This window comes from Oryx dammah, unplaced genomic scaffold (assembly GCF_014754425.2).
Source record: "Oryx dammah isolate SB20612 unplaced genomic scaffold, SCBI_Odam_1.1 HiC_scaffold_27, whole genome shotgun sequence".
NCBI classification, from domain to species: domain Eukaryota; kingdom Metazoa; phylum Chordata; class Mammalia; order Artiodactyla; family Bovidae; genus Oryx; species Oryx dammah.
This window is the reverse complement of record NW_024070211.1, coordinates 110,843,959-110,859,563: the sequence shown is the minus strand read 5'-3', so window position 1 is coordinate 110,859,563 and position 15,605 is coordinate 110,843,959. Positions and strand designations below refer to the sequence as shown.

Below are 15,605 nucleotides of genomic sequence, written 5' to 3'. Positions count from 1 at the left end.
CCGCCTCCGACCCGCCGCGGCCCCGCCTCACCCCGCCTCTTCTGGCAGGGCGGAGGCTGCGCCGTGGGGTTGGCGTGGCTTTCCGGCTCTGTTCGCGACGCCTGGGGAGGATTGCGGGGGCGCTGTGCTGCCGCCTCTTGGTCTCTGTTCCGTGTTCGCTCCGTGCCCTCAGGGCTCCGTCCCTTGCCGCCCCTGTGCCCCCACGCTTGTCAGTCCCCGACTTTCGCTCTGGGAGCCCTGGCTGGGTGCCGAGAGGGGGGCTGTGTCGTGTGTGACCCCCCCCCTCCCCACAAGGCAGCGTCCTGTGAAAAAGAAAGGTACGCCCTCGGCTTTCCCCTCAGTCATAACGTTGGATGTTGTGGATGGTTAAACATTTTGGGTCCTTGAACACTATGCTTTGTAATTATGAGTTAGTGGTGAAAATGCTGGCCTTACTACCAAAGTAGAGTTGAGGCCCGCCCGTCCGTGGCCCGTGGAGACTCAGGCTGGTTTTGCGATAATTGCTGCATTTTCCTTCCTCTCGCCTTTTCCCCCTCCTCTTTATTGAGGAATGAAATATGAAATATTTACATTGTTGTTAGACTGCCTAAGATGTTCCACGTTGATTCCTCTACGATAACTTTGTGAGTGGCCCTCCCGGTCGGGTCAAGTTTCCTGTCATATCCTCAGGGGCTGTGTCACTGAGGATATGCCATTCCCACCACACTAAGTTTTCAGTAAGAATGTCCCAGACGAGACCCACTGCTTTGCCTGTAAGTCCCTTGAGCGTGGTGCCTTTGCGTCTCCCACGTGGCCTCTTGTTCAGACATGGGCTAGGGTGTGATTGCATCGGACTGACAGGGCAAAAAGTACAGTACTCTGTGAGTGCGCTGTTTTTAAGCGTTTAGGATGAAACTTTTTAACCCTGCTAAATTTCCACCCTGCTAAATTTCCTTTGGGGCCTGGGTTTTTTGCTGATTTTTCATGACTTATTTACAGCATACTGTGGAGTGCTTTGTATATTTTTAGAGAGCGCTATAATAGTTAATTTGGTAATTCATGAATGCAGCTGTCACTGAGAAAACAGACCCAGAAAAGATAACTGGATTTTCTTTGGCTGAAATGAAATTCAAATCACTGCTGAATTGAATTCATCTTTTTTTTTTCTCCTTTCCCTTCACCCCCATTTGCTTGTCTTTCAGTAGTCTCACAAACAAGTCACCCAAGGGACAGTCGTCCTAGCTGCCCTCTCTTCCATCACCTTCAACCAAGTACTTTTGATTCTGTTATCCATCTACTCTTCATATCCCCCCCACCCCAAGTAATTTAGGGCCTCACCATTTTTTCACATTATTATGTTAAGTAGCCTCCTCTCTGCCTTACTTAAATACTTCCAATTCCAACCTTCCGCACTGCTGCCAGTGATTTTTCTAAAGCAGAAATCTGTCATTTCTCTATTAAATCTTTCAATGGCTTCCAGTCACCCAGAGCAGAATTTCTCAAACCTAAGTAGATATCTAGGATTTTCTATGGTGAACTTAAAATATGTTCAGTACATTAGATATGTGCAAATATAAAACTATACAAACTCCTTATGTTGTATCTTTTGAACAACTATAATGCTCAAACAGTTGTACATTAAATGAAGCAAAACTATGAAACAAATTCTGATGAATGCTTATGCACTGATACCAGTGAGACTGCCGGACCTGTCATGCTTCACTGTTCTTGGGGGCATGAATTCCTTACAGAAAGACCTGTCCGTACTGCCCTTGCTGCTGCTACTGCTAAGTCGCTTCAGTCGTGTCCGACTCTGTGCGACCCCATAGACGGCAGCCCACCAGGCTCCCCCATCCCTGGGATTCTCTAGGCAAGAACACTGGAGTGGGTTGCCATTTCCTTCTCCAATGCGTGAAAGTGAAAAGTCAAAGTGAAGTCGCTCAGTCATGTCCGACTTCGCGATCCCATGGACTGCAGCCCACCAGGCTCCTCCGTCCATGGGATTTTTCAGGAGGGTACTGGAGTGGGATGCCATTGCTTTACCCAGTGACTTCAGCTCTTTTCTTTATTTAAACCACTGTAAAAACTTTCCTTTGTTCCTTGTGTTAAGATTTCATTTGATCTTCACTTGACAAACACCATTTACATAAAATAGTCTCCATGTCTCATTAACCTGTGCCAATGACAAGTAGTACCACTTGTTAGCCAGTGCAGTTCTAAACGCAAACGTGATTTGAAATCAATCAAATTTGATTGTGACAGTAATCAATCAAAGGGATGATCCAGAGTATCCTTTTGTTCAAAAAAATTTTGTTTAGATTTTTATCAAATTGAAAATAAAAAGTATCCCTAGGGAAGTCTCATCATCTTGAGACTACATGTACCAATCCCTCAAGGTCTGTATAGGTGCTTTACAGGACAAAGTCTGTTAAGTCTCAGTGTAGTATACAGGGCACTTGTTATCTGCATCTTGCCCACATTTTCAGCCTCATCTTTGCCCATCCTTCACATTTGCTCCTGTGGTTCTGACATGTTTCCTCCTTGCTCAAGCCAGGGTCCCTTTACATTAAAATTTTTCTTTATCTGGAGCTCCCTTCCTCTCCTCTTATCCATTTATCTCAAGACTTATGTCAGGTATCTCAGCTCCTCTCAGACACTTTCCTGACCCTTCCATCTTCGTGATAACCCTGCCTCTTCTCTCATGTTACTCTGCATTCACTGGCTGTGGCACTATATTAGAATTGTTTGTCTGTCTTTGCAACGTTTGTGTAGAGAGGTCCATTCATTCATTCAGCATCCATATGCATTAACCACATTTTAGGCACTGGGCTGTGGATGCATATGTATGTTGAATGAAAGTTAGTCACTCAGTCATGTCCAACTCTTTGTGACCCCATGGACTGTAGTCCATCAGGCTCTGTCCATGGGATTCTCTAGGCAAGAATACTGGAGTGGGTTGCCATTTCCTTCTCCAGGGGATCTTCCCAACCCAGGGATCGAACCCAGATCTTCTACATTGCAGGCGGTTTCTTTACTGTCTGAGCTACCAGGGAAGCCCATGTTGAATGAATGGGCTCTTCTAAAAACAATGTATGTATAGATTCTATTATCATTAACTAAATACTTTTAACATAGAACTATATTTAGTCTTTATTCTTTAAATGTAGGAAACCACAATATTAATAAGAAGAAATGTTGTTTTATTTGCTGAATTGTGTCTGCCTCTTTTGCAACCCTATGGAATAGCCCACCAGGCTCCTCTGTCTATGGGATTTCCCAGGCAAGAATACTGGAGTGGATTGCCATTTCCTTCTTCAAGGGATCTTCCTGACCCAGGGATCGAACTTGTGTCTCCTGCGTTACAGACGGATTCTTTACACTGACCCCACAGGGAAACCCAGCCAGTAAGAAGAAATAACTTCTAAAAAAACTTTTATCCCTAACAGTTCTCCCTATAAAGTAGATATTTTCTTGTTGAAGGTAAAATGGCATAAACCCCTAGCTTAAGATTTGGAAATGACTTCTGTTAATTTGGGGCATAGAACAGACATTAATTCTTTTTTTTCCATTCTGTGTCTGTATGATGCCTTGAGAATACTTAACCATCCTTGCCATGATACTTTTAAGACGAAGAAGAGATTAGAGTTCAGAAGTTAATAAAATGCTTTTTGTTCATATATTTTGTTTAAAGAGGGATAACAATAAATATATAAAGCATTCTGATTATTAAACCTAAACATTTGCTCAGAGACAAAATTTGAACCAAGGCCACAAGAGGTCATTCATTCAACATGTAATTATTTTCATCTACAATGTGCTGGGAACTATTTTGGCATAGGGTTTAACTGATCAGGGAACAAGATCCTCACATGTCCAAGGAGATAGACAGTAAACAGATATTTAAAATATTTTCAGGTAGTGATAAAGTACTGTGAAGAAGATAAAACAGGGGGATGTGCTTGATAGTGAGTGTCTGGGAGCCCTGCTGCACCCAGGATGGTCAGGAAAGGCCTTTCTGAAGAGTGGAGTTTTGAACTGAACCTTGAAGGAGGATGAGCCAGTCTGCACAGAACTAAAGTTAGAGTAGTTCAGGCAGAGGGATGTTCCAATGCAGGGTCCCCAGGGCAATAACAACGTTGGATTATTCTAAATCAGAAGGCTAGTATGCCTTGTCGGGAGTAAGGAATTTTGGATTTTATTCTGTGGTGAAGTGAAGCCATAGGACACTCTGGAGAAGGAAAGTAACATGATGTGATTTGTTTTGATAAGATCATTGTGACTATAGTATAGAGAATAGACTGCAGGGGCACGAGAATGGAAACGAGATGGTGGCTGTGGCGCTGGCCCAGATGAACGATGGTAAATGAGCTAGAGTGGCAGGGGGAGAGGGAAAGAAGGGAACCGATTCAGGGTATATTTATATTAAAAGTAGAATTGACAGGACTTCTGATGATTTGAATGTTAAAGGTATTAAATAAAAAATGTTAAAGACACTAAATAAAAAGTCAAGTTCAGTTCAGTCACTCAGTCATGTCTGACTCTTTCCAACCCCACGGACTGCAGCACTCCAGGCTTCCCTGTCCATCACCTACTCCCAGAGCTTGCTCAAACTCATGTCCATTGAGTTGGTGATGCCATCCAGCCATCTCATTCTCTGTCGTCCCCTTCTCCTCCTCCCTTTAGTATTTCCCAGCATCAGGGCTTTTCCAGTTAGTCAGTTCTTCACGTCAAGTGGCCAGAGTATTGGAGTTTCAGCTTCAGTAAGCAGAACCACAAATAAACATCCCAAACTCCCAAGAAAAAATGGAAAGCAGAGAAATACTTGATGTGCTGTCAATGAAGGAAACAAAGATTTTATTAAATTAACACATTAGCATTATAGGCATTAATGCTGGAGAATGTTAGGATTTGTTCTATGGCTGGGGCATGAGGGAAGAGAGGAATAAAATCAGGCCAGAAATAGGCAGGGGTCGGAGCTTGTTGGTCCATGGCATTGTGATGGAAAAAAATCTCTATAGAGTGATGTGACATTCCCTTTAAGAGATAGTTGCATACAGCATCAGGGCAAGAGTGAAGCAGACCAGTTAGCAGGTTAATTCTGTAGTTTGGGTGACAGTCATTTTTGGAAATTTATTTTGAAATTAATTGAGGCTTTTAACAGTAAATTTGATTCTTTTATTTTTCTCTGTATATTTTAATGATATGTAGTATCATTAATGGAGAAGGCAATGGCACCCCACTCTAGTACTCTTGCCTGGAAAATCCCTTGGATGGAGGAACCTGGTAGGCCGCAATCCATGGGGTCGCAAAGAGTCAGACAAGACTGAGCGACTTCACTTTGACTTTTCACTTTCATGCATTGGAGAAGATAATGGCAACCCACTCCAGTGTTCTTACCTGGAGAATCCCAGGGATGGCGGAGCCTGGTGGGCTGCCGTCTGTGAGGTCGCACAGAGTCGGACACGACTGAAGTGACTTAGCAGCAGCAGCAGCAGCAGCAGTATCATTAAATGTCCATTTAATGATGTACTACATTGTAGTACAAATATGTAGTACATTCATTCATATGCAAAATCCAGAAAGATTTAGGTTTAAAGGATTGGTAGTAAAGTTTGCTAGCTATTTATTTTAAAAAGTATTTTACTTATTAAAAAGAATATGTATAGCTAACATATAACATATAAATAATAAATGAATACCCAGAGAGCTATCATTAACCTTAATAAAACAGAACATTACCTAAAATTTTGACATCTGTGTGCCAATCCTGGTTCTTGGATCCCTCTTTTCTCTTAACATAAATAAAACATTAAGGTTTGAATGTTTTTGAGCATCATGTAAATTGAATCATAGTGCATATACGTACTCTTATACAGGTTGTCTTTTTTTTTTCTTCAACATTATACTTGACAAAGTACCTGTGGGTTAATTTCATTTATTTTTACCAATATATAGTAGTTCATTGTGTGAAATTTCTACAGTTTATTTATCCATTTTCTACTGGCTGGGCTTTTGTTTCTTTTGGGCTTTTTATTCCTAGAAAAGTGCTGCTATAGACCTTAAACCTGTCTTTTGGTACACACATTAAAGAAGGTGTTCATTTTCTATTGCTACGTAGCAAATTACCCCAAACTCAGCACCTTAACTAACACCCATTTATTGTCTTTTTTTTAATAACACCGATAACTACTTGTCAGTATCATTTATTGAAGGGGGTCCTCATTTCTCTACAAATCTGTGGTGTTAACTCTGTTTATCAAGTTTACATTCATAGTCAATTTCTAGGCTCTCTTTTCTGGTCTGTTTTTCTATTCCCAGGTTAATGAATACCTGACCACTTTTATAATAAGGCTTTCGAGCTAGTAGAGCAAGACCTCAATTGCTTTTCTTTAAGAGAGTGTTACTTTTTTTTTTTTTTTTTTTTGCCATTTGCACTTGCCCTTTCATATACATTTTTAAATCCATTTAAGTTCTACAGAAACCTTATTGAAATTTTGGTTGGGATGACATTAAATCTACCTGTCATTTTGAGGAGAACTGACATCTTTACCATATTATCAAATTATCCTATCTCTGAAAACAGTATATCTCTCCATTTATTTGGATCTTTTTTAGTGTCTTAGCTCAATTGATAAAGAATCTGCTTGCAGTGCAGGATACCCCTGTTTGATTCCTGGGTCGCGACGATCCCCTGGAGAAGGGAGAGGCTATCCACTCCAACATTCCTGGGCTTCCCTTGTGGCTCAGCTGGTAAAGAATCTGCCTGCAGTGTGGGAGACCTGGCTTCCATCCCTGGGTTGGGAAGATTCCCCTGGAGAAGGGAAAGGCTACCTACTCCAGTATTCTGGCCTGGAGAATTCCTTGGACTGTATAGTCCATGGGGTCACAAAGAGACACGACTGAGTGACTTTCACTAATGAAATTTTATAATATTTTTTTACTGGATTGCATACATAATTTGCAATTTTCTAAGTACAGTGTATTTTTGGTCAGTGTTGTAACGGTATATTTTTAAGTTTAGGTTTTCTAACTAAATTTTTGATAGTATATAAACATGCAGTTGTCTGTATATTGATCTTATATTTAGCAACATTGTTCTTATATATTGATCTTTTGCTTGCCAGTGTTTATCTTTAATAGCAATAATTGTCATTTGTAAGGTTTGGGGTATTTTTCTACATAGCCAATCATGTCCTCTGGAAACTGTGACAGTTTTGTTACTTCCTTCTCAATTCTTTTACCTTCTTTCCTGTTTTTTTTTCTTTTTTTTTTGCTGTGTTGGCCAGGACCTACAGTGCAGTGTTGAATAGAACCAGTGATAGTGGACCTCCTTGTCTTATTCATGTTTATAAATGGAATACTTCTAATATTTCACCATTAAGGATGACATCATAGGGTTTCGATCGGTGCCTTTTGTTAGGTTAATGAAATTCTCATCCATTCCATATTTGCTAAAAGTCTTGTTCATTTTATTTTTAAATATGAATGGGAATTGAATTTTGTCAAAAACTTTCTCTGTAATTGCTGAGGTGATAATATAGTTTTTTCCTGTAGTCTGATAATGTGGTAATTACATGAATATATTTTCTAATGTCAAACCAAACTTGGGTTTAGATAAGTGTTTGTGATGTATTTTGTTTTTTAAAAACTGTGGGAGTTGGGCAACTACTGGCTTCATTACTTGCTCGGCTCCTTGGACCTTTGCTGGCTCTGAGGGTTTCTCTTTCTCTCTAGCTGGTTTACTGGTGTATTTAAATGTACTTGTCCAGCCTTTTAGGAATATTTTATAGCAGAAAGGTTTTGGAGGTATCAGGTTCACCAAATTACCAGAACTGGAATTCCACTTCCTCATATTTTCAGTGTAAAAAGCTTCCATTAATGTGAAATGTGATCACCTACCACCGTTTTAGTCTTCTCTTCTTGTCTCCACGCACAGTCATGCCCCTCCTTGCTGAAAGCAAGGAAGTAGAATTGTACGGTAGAAAGCCTCACAGAAGGGTCAGAAGGCACGAGCTACAGAACCAGCAGCATCAGTTGCTGAAATCTTGACCAAGCCACTTACTCTCTCTGAATTTCCTTCAATCATCGGCTAAGTGGAAACAGGATTGAAGTGAGAATCGCATAAATTTATAAACATGAACACATTGTTGTAGAGAGTTTAGGGAGGAGAAAGTGTTAAGTAGCACAGAGGATTTTTTTAGGGTGGAGATTTCGTATGGTACTGTAATGGTGGATACATAACACTACGTGTTTCTTTTTTTCCAGTTGTGCCGCACATGGCTGGCAGGATCTTAGTTCCTCGACTAGGAATTGAACCTGTACCCCCTGCAGTGGGAGTGTGGAGTCTTAACTAGTGGACTGCCAGGGAAGTCCCACACTATGCATTTAGTAAAACTCATATAGCTTAACAGAGGGCTTCCCTGGTGGCTCAGAGGTTAAAGCGTCTGCCTGCAATGCAGGAGACCTGAGTTCGATTCCTGGGTCGGGAAGATCCCCTGGAGAAGGAAATGGCACCCCACTCCAGTATTCTTGCCTGAAGAATCCCATGGATGGAGGAGCCTGGTGGGCTACTAGTCCACGGGGTCGCAAAGAGTTGGATACGACTGAGCGACTTCACTTTCACTTTCACTTTTCATATAGCTTAACAGTGGGCTTCCCTGGTAGCTCAGCAGTAAAGAATGCGCTTGCCAGTGCAGGAGATGCAGCTTCGATCCCTGGGTTGGAAAGATCTCTTAGGGAGATGGCTACCCACCCCAGTATTCTTGCCTGGAGAGTTCCACGGACAGAGGAGCCTGGCGGGCTGCAGTCCATAGGATCACAAAAGAGTCGGACATGGCTTAGCAATTAAACAGCAACAACAACATAGTTTCACAGCACAAAGAGTAAAATTTAATGTATGCAAAATCTTAAAAACAAGAGGAAGAGGGGATTCCAGGATATAATGCAGACTGAGACAAAAGAATCTAACTGTGTTACAAAAGTATGCAGTGACCTCACTGAAAGAAGTCAGGGAAAGGTGCTGACCTAAGTAACTTTGAGACTGTGAGACTAAAAGCAGTAGGAACTATACGTAAGTACTGTCCTCTAGTCGATAAAAGTTTCCTACCGATATGGGTTAATAGTTCTGAAACTACTTCACATGTGTACTGGAATTGAACAATTAATAACTGTCTGGTGGATAATGGCAGCCAGATTTCTTACTGTTGGTGTGGGCGATTGTAGACAACCAAGAGTGGAAGGCTAGTATGATCAGGTGGTAATGGATTAGAGTTGGAGACATAAGTATAAACTCTAGTTAGCTTAACTGTAGATACAGATGGACATATATGGAAACATTTGTAGATAAAGATATTTGTATATGCATGGTGTAGTATACACACGTACATTTCCTTGCTTTGTCAGTTGAGAGGGCCTAGAAGTGAGGACAACCTAAGAGCAAAGAGCACACCCAGTGCCCAGACCGTTCTCCAATAAAAGGGACAAACGCTCTGTAGAGAAATGGCTGATTCTAGGACTGGGTCAAGGAGTATACAGGAGTCTGCAGCATCTTGTGGTGCCAGAAAGTAAGGAAGTGCTCAAAAACACTGATGAGAATGTGTCAAAAGGATATAGGAGGCAACTGAAAGAGGTTTTTAATGGCCACAGCAGGAAAGTTTGAACAATAAAATTAAATAGTATTAGGTTATGACCCAAAGTTTAAAGTAAATATCTGTGAGTCCATACTGATATAAACAAGTGGTTGAATTAAATAAATGGGGAAGATACAATTCTGTGCAAAAAATTTCCAAATAACTTATGTAGACACTCCACCCTTAAGAAGGTGGGGCATAACTCTCTCCTCCTTAAAGGTTGGCTGTGCATAGTAACTTCCTAAGAGTATGGTATAGAAAGTGGGGGAAGTAACTTTACAATAGAAACCTGTCAGTCACTAACTCACCACTTGATCAAGGTTAACATCAGCAGTGGTAAGTCATGTTCCTATCATGTACCCTTGATATGATGTGATAAGAATGACACTTTTTCCTCCCTAAAGCCCATAACCTCAGTGTAATCATGAGGAAAAACATGTTTTTCTAAAGATAACTGGGAGGCATTCTAAAGATAACTGATCGATACTTCTCAAAACTGTCAAGGTTTTCAAAAACAATGTGTGAGAAACTTTTAGAGCTAAAGAGGAGCCTAGGGAGACCTGATGATAAAGTGTCATGTAGGGTCATGGATGGCAACCTGGGAGAGAGAAAGGATGTCAGGGTGGGGTGAAGGAAAGCTGAATACGTTATGAACTTAAGTTCATGATTATGTATTAATATTGACTTGTTAATGGTAACAAATACACTATACTGATGTAAGATTTTAATAATAGGGGAAACTCGGAGAAGGCGATGGCACCGCACTCCAGTACTCTTGCCTGGAAAATCCATGGATGGAGGAGCCTGGTGGCAGTCCACGGGGTTGCCAAAAGTCGGACACGACTGAGCGACTTCACTTTCACTTTTCACTTTCATGCATTGGAGAAGGAAATGACAACCCACTCCAGTGTTCTTTCGTGGAGAATCCCAGGGACAGGGGAGCCTGGCGGCCTGCCGTCTATGGGGTCGCACAGAATCAGACACGACTGACGTGACTTAGCAGCAGCATGTCAGCTATATGGAAATTCTTTGTACTGTCTACAACTTTTCTATAAATCGATAGCCGTTTTAAAATTGAAAGTTTACTTTAAAAATGCAACAGGACTATGGTAGATACCACTGAATAGAGGCAGCATTGCTTTAGTGGTTAAGAAGATGAGCTCAGGAACCAGTCTGCCTGGGTTCAGATCTCAGTCTCACTACTCATTAACTATGTGAACCTGGGTTACCCTAATTAACTAGAATTACTTAATCTCTATGTGCCTCAATTCTTATCTGTTAGATTCTTCAGAGGACTAAATGAGTTAATGTATGTAAAGCACTTAGAGTAATGCCATACACATTCAGCACTATTTAATTGTTTGAGTATATTGATTAATATCATTACTTCTTTACTTTTCAGTTTGGGGGATTTCTGATTATAGCTGAATTTCACTGACTATCCATCAGCATACTGAGTTTTAGCTTGGCATTCTTACAAAACAGTATTCATAATTTTGTTTGTAAGGGGGAAATCATCAAGATGGTAAGATTCCTTATTAAAATATCCATTTCCCTTGTTAAACTGGTGTTCTTTACAAAGCAGTGCCCACAGCACAAACCCCTTAGATTTAGGCTTTGGCACCTAAAATTTTGGTAATATTTGAAAAAAAAATGGAATGAATGTGTTATAGAAACATGTTTTTAGGCCTTTTACTTCTCTGCCTAGAATACATACCAACTCTTTAGAAAACCCCTTGTAGATCAGCAGTTCAGGTAGAATAGAGTTTTGAATAGAACATAGAATTTGGAATCAGGAGACCAGCTTGGAGTGTGGGTTCTTGTAGCTGTGTGATCAAGGCAGCTCATTAATCCCTTTGAGCCTCTGGTCCCATCTGTAAAACAGTGATGGCAGGAATGCGTCCTGCCTTCCTCCCTAGCTTATAGAACTGTTGTAAGGATTAGATGTGAAAATGAATGTGAGAGCTTCTGTAAGTTGTAAAACCTGTATACGTATTATTTGTTATAATAATCTCAGGTTTTCAACCAGAGTTCAACTCAAATGGAGCTTGATAGTCATATTAAGTGTTGGCGGTCATCTATATACTTTTACTTACGTATTATGTAATAAACTGAAATCATTTGATGTTAAAATGCTTTAGATGGTATATTTTCTCACAGGAATTTAGTTTTTATGACGTTTTTCTTTGATCTAACAAAGGAAGGCATTATTTTAATCTGGAGTTGTCTCTTTAAGGTGGCAGTTTGAGGAAATGATTTCCAAACTCTTCAGTGAAATTGGCTATATAGAGAACACAAAAGTGTGTCCCTGTGATTTAGGAAGTTGTCTCCTACAGATAGAGACCTTCTCGTCTTGATGTGGAGCTGACCAGCAGAGGGTGCACGAGCTTTCCTCGAAGGTAGGCTGGGCAGACCTGACTGGAGCCATCTGTGTGATGATTAACAAGCACTATAAATGAAAAGGTTCTAGCACGTCAGAAACACAGTTACCGAATGGAAAGAGACAGCAGCCATAATGTCACACAGCAATGTAGGAAGTACCTGCCCTAGTTGGTGAATAGGAAGTTCCTGGATAATTGGAATTTGACATTCTAAGGTGGGTTATTTGTCTGATTGGCACCTCCTCCTGCTGCTGCTGCTGCTAAGTCGCTCCACTCGTGTCCGACTCTGTGCGACCCCATAGATGGCAGCCCACTAGGCTCCCCCGTCCCTGGGATTCTCCAGGCAAGAACACTGGAGTGCGTTGCCATTTCCTGCTCCAATGCATGAAAGTGAAAGTCAAGTCACTCAGTCGTGTCCAACTCTTCACAGCCCCATGGACTGCAGCCTACCATGCTCCTCCACCCATGGGATTTTCCAGGCAAGAGTACTGGAGTGGGGTGCCATTGCCTTCTCCGCCTCCTCCTGCTACTGTTTGTCATTTCAAAACTTCTTTCTCTTTCCAGGTTCTTTGCCTCACTTTCTCAGCATCTGTAATTATCTGTCTCACCTGGTCTATCAAGTTAGGGTTTTTAAAAAGTAACCTTTCTCTGGACTTCTTTGACCCGAAGGTATTTGGGTCCTGAATCCAGTCAGCTATAGCAGCCTATCAGGGTCCCTCTAACCGAACTCTTACAGACTCCGTGGCATCTTTTTTTCCTCCATGGAAATGGGTGACCATCAGAAAATTTGTTAACTTTTTAGTGTTACTTCGCTGCCCGTATCCATCTTTTCTCTTCCTTCCCAAGTGTGGATAGTACATAGAATGTATATACTTGAAAGTGGAAGTGAAAGTTGCTCAGTTGTGTATGACTTTTTGCAACCCCATGGACTGTGTAGTCCGTGGAATTCTCCAAGCCAGAATCATGGAGTGGGTAGCCTTTCCCTTCTGGGGATCTTCCCAATCCAGGGATCGAACCCAGGTCTCCTACATTGCAGGCGGATTCTTTATCAGCTGAGCCCAAGAATAATGTAGTGGGTAGCCTATTCCTTCTCCAGGGGATTATCCCAAACCAGGAAACTAACCGAGGTCTCCTGCATTGCAGGCGGATTCTTTACCAACTGAGCTATGAGGGAAGCCCATGTATATACTTAATGGTTTTAAAAATATTTTTTATTCTGATTATAAAAGTACTTTGAGTTTTCTTGAAAAGAATATTTAGAGACATTAGGAAAATGTAAGGATATCCTCGAGCCTTTCAATCAGAGGGAACTCCTGTAAACTCTTCCAGACTTTTCCTGTGCATACGTGTGTGTGTGTGTGTGTGTGTACATATATATGTATCTGTGTGTGTATACATTGATTAACATGTATATAAAATTTTTAAAGAGATTATACCATAGGTACTCTTTTGTACCTTTTTAGCCCTACCTAATAAGTCATGTACTTCTTTCTATATCAACACATTTAGGTTTTTACCAACATTTTAAGGAACTACATAGTCAGCCCTCTAAAGATGAGTATTTGGATTGTTTGCAACTTTGCAGTATAATGCTGTGATAAATCCTTAATATATTCTTCTGATTATATTCTTAAGATATATTTCTAGAAATAGAGTGTCTATCAGATTTCTTATTTAAAAATGTTCACGTGTTGCCACAGTTCCCTCAGGAAAGGTCTCTTGGTGCAGTCTCCCTGACAGTGTTTGAGGATGCTTTTTATTGCACACTACCGTTCACAACATTTCACCTTTTCCAGAATGATAGTGAATAACCCATTGTACCATTTTTAAAAAATTGGTGGAATTTCCACTCTCCACATCACCCCCAGAAAGTTAATCTAAGGCAATAGTTCTCAAGTTTTTTGGTCACGGGACCCCTTGACACTCTGAAAAATTATAGAGGACCTCCAAGAGCTTTTGTTTATGTGGCTCATGGTTATCATTATTTACTATATTAGAAATTAAACCCAAGAAAAATGTAAATATTTAAGTCGTTTTTAAATAGCAATAATAAGCCTGTTACATATTAGCATGAATACCCTTTTTATTAAAAATGCCTATATTTTTCAAAAGAAAAAAATTAGAAGAGTAGCATGGTTTTATATTTTTTGCAAATATTAACATGGCTTAAAGGAAGATGATTAGATTCTTATATTTGCTTTTGCATTAAGTCTGTTACGATATGTTGTTCTGGTTGATATATATGAAGAAAATATGATCTCACACAGATCTATAATTTTCTAGTTAAGAAAGGAGTGCTTGAATAGTCTATTCAGATAAGTGTGAAGAGTCTCCCTTGATCCTATACTGATCCCAGTAAGTGGTAGTTTCTTAAATGTTAATTGCAATATAATATTTGAAATCATACCCATGCATTTTTTTAATACTCTGTTACATTAAAATCCATGGTCTACCGTGCACTTTGGATCCTTTACCCATGCATGTTTTTGTGACATCATGTGTTGGCCATCTGGAAAATACTGGTTCACTGAGTTGTGCAGGTCTTCCAAATGTTGACAGGTTTCATTATACAATATCAAAAATACTTTATTCTCATAAGAACAGTGTTTTAAGTGTCAGTAAGCTCTTAAGCTCACAGTGGTGGACATAGGGTTTACAAAATTCTAATTTTTGCTTGAAAGTTTGAATTTTATCAGTGGCAACAAATGCTGTTCATTGTTTTCTTGACAGGCTTACTTTGTTTCTGAGAAAATGCCAAAGTAAAAATGGTGTTCCACGAAAACAGTCTTTATTGCTTCATCAAGGATACGCTTAAGTAAAATTGGCCTTTTGGTTTTTTTTCTTCAACTGTATGGTTGGTGAAGAAGGCACGACCTCCCCTAAAGTTTGGTGCTATTCCCTTGATTCTGAGCAAGGTACTAGCAGTTTTATCTACCATTGCCTGTACACCATTAGTGCAAATGTCACCACAGTAAAAAATGCAAATAACATGTTGATGGTATTATGAAAATATTTCTGACGTTTTGCAGACCCCCTTAAAGTGTCTTGGGAGCCACTAGGGATCTGAGGACCACATTCTGAGAACCTCTGGTCTAAGATACTAGTCATAGGAACTCTTTCTCTTACCAGAGACTGGTTTAGAAATAGTCTGTGATCCAATTCTGGCCAGTGAAATCTGAGAGCAAGTCTGTCGAAGAGCTTGGGAAAAAGTTTCTTCATTGCTAAAAAGAGATATAAGAAAGAGATGGTCCTTTTCTTCCTGTGGATATTGCCATGCCAGTGTGATGCCTGGAACCACTGCAACTATTTTGTAATTGACAAAGCCAACCAGCCTTAGAATGAAGGTGATGCTGTTTAGAGCAAGATGGAGAAATGACATGAACCTGGGCCCTTGATGATATTATAGAACTGAAGCCATACCTAGAACTTGCCCAACCTCTGGACTTACAGTTAAGAGAGAGAATATTCTCTTTATTATTTGAGTCAGTTTGAATAGTGTCTTCTGTTAAATGCAGTCCAAAGCATCTCCAGAAGGTATTAATATTTATTAGTGATGAACATTTTTAAGTGTCAAAAATTAACATTTTTAGTGGCCATTTGCATTTCTTTTGTGAAT

General features: G+C 40.3%; 1 protein-coding gene across 4 annotated transcripts in view; it reads left to right on the top strand.

Annotated features, from left to right (window-relative positions):
• Positions 1–79: 79 nt before the first annotated feature.
• METTL8 (methyltransferase like 8) overlaps positions 80–15,605 on the top strand; it is an 85,906-nt gene continuing 70,380 nt past the window's right edge. For 2 of the 4 annotated variants that reach the window (XR_005719104.1, XM_040229329.1), the window contains exons 1-2: positions 81–317; positions 14,720–14,904. The gene's annotated coding sequence lies outside the window, so the exon portion shown is untranslated. Of the gene's footprint in view, positions 318–14,719; positions 14,905–15,605 lie in introns of all 4 variants that reach the window. The other 2 variants (XM_040229327.1, XM_040229328.1) reach the window with 2 other exon arrangements.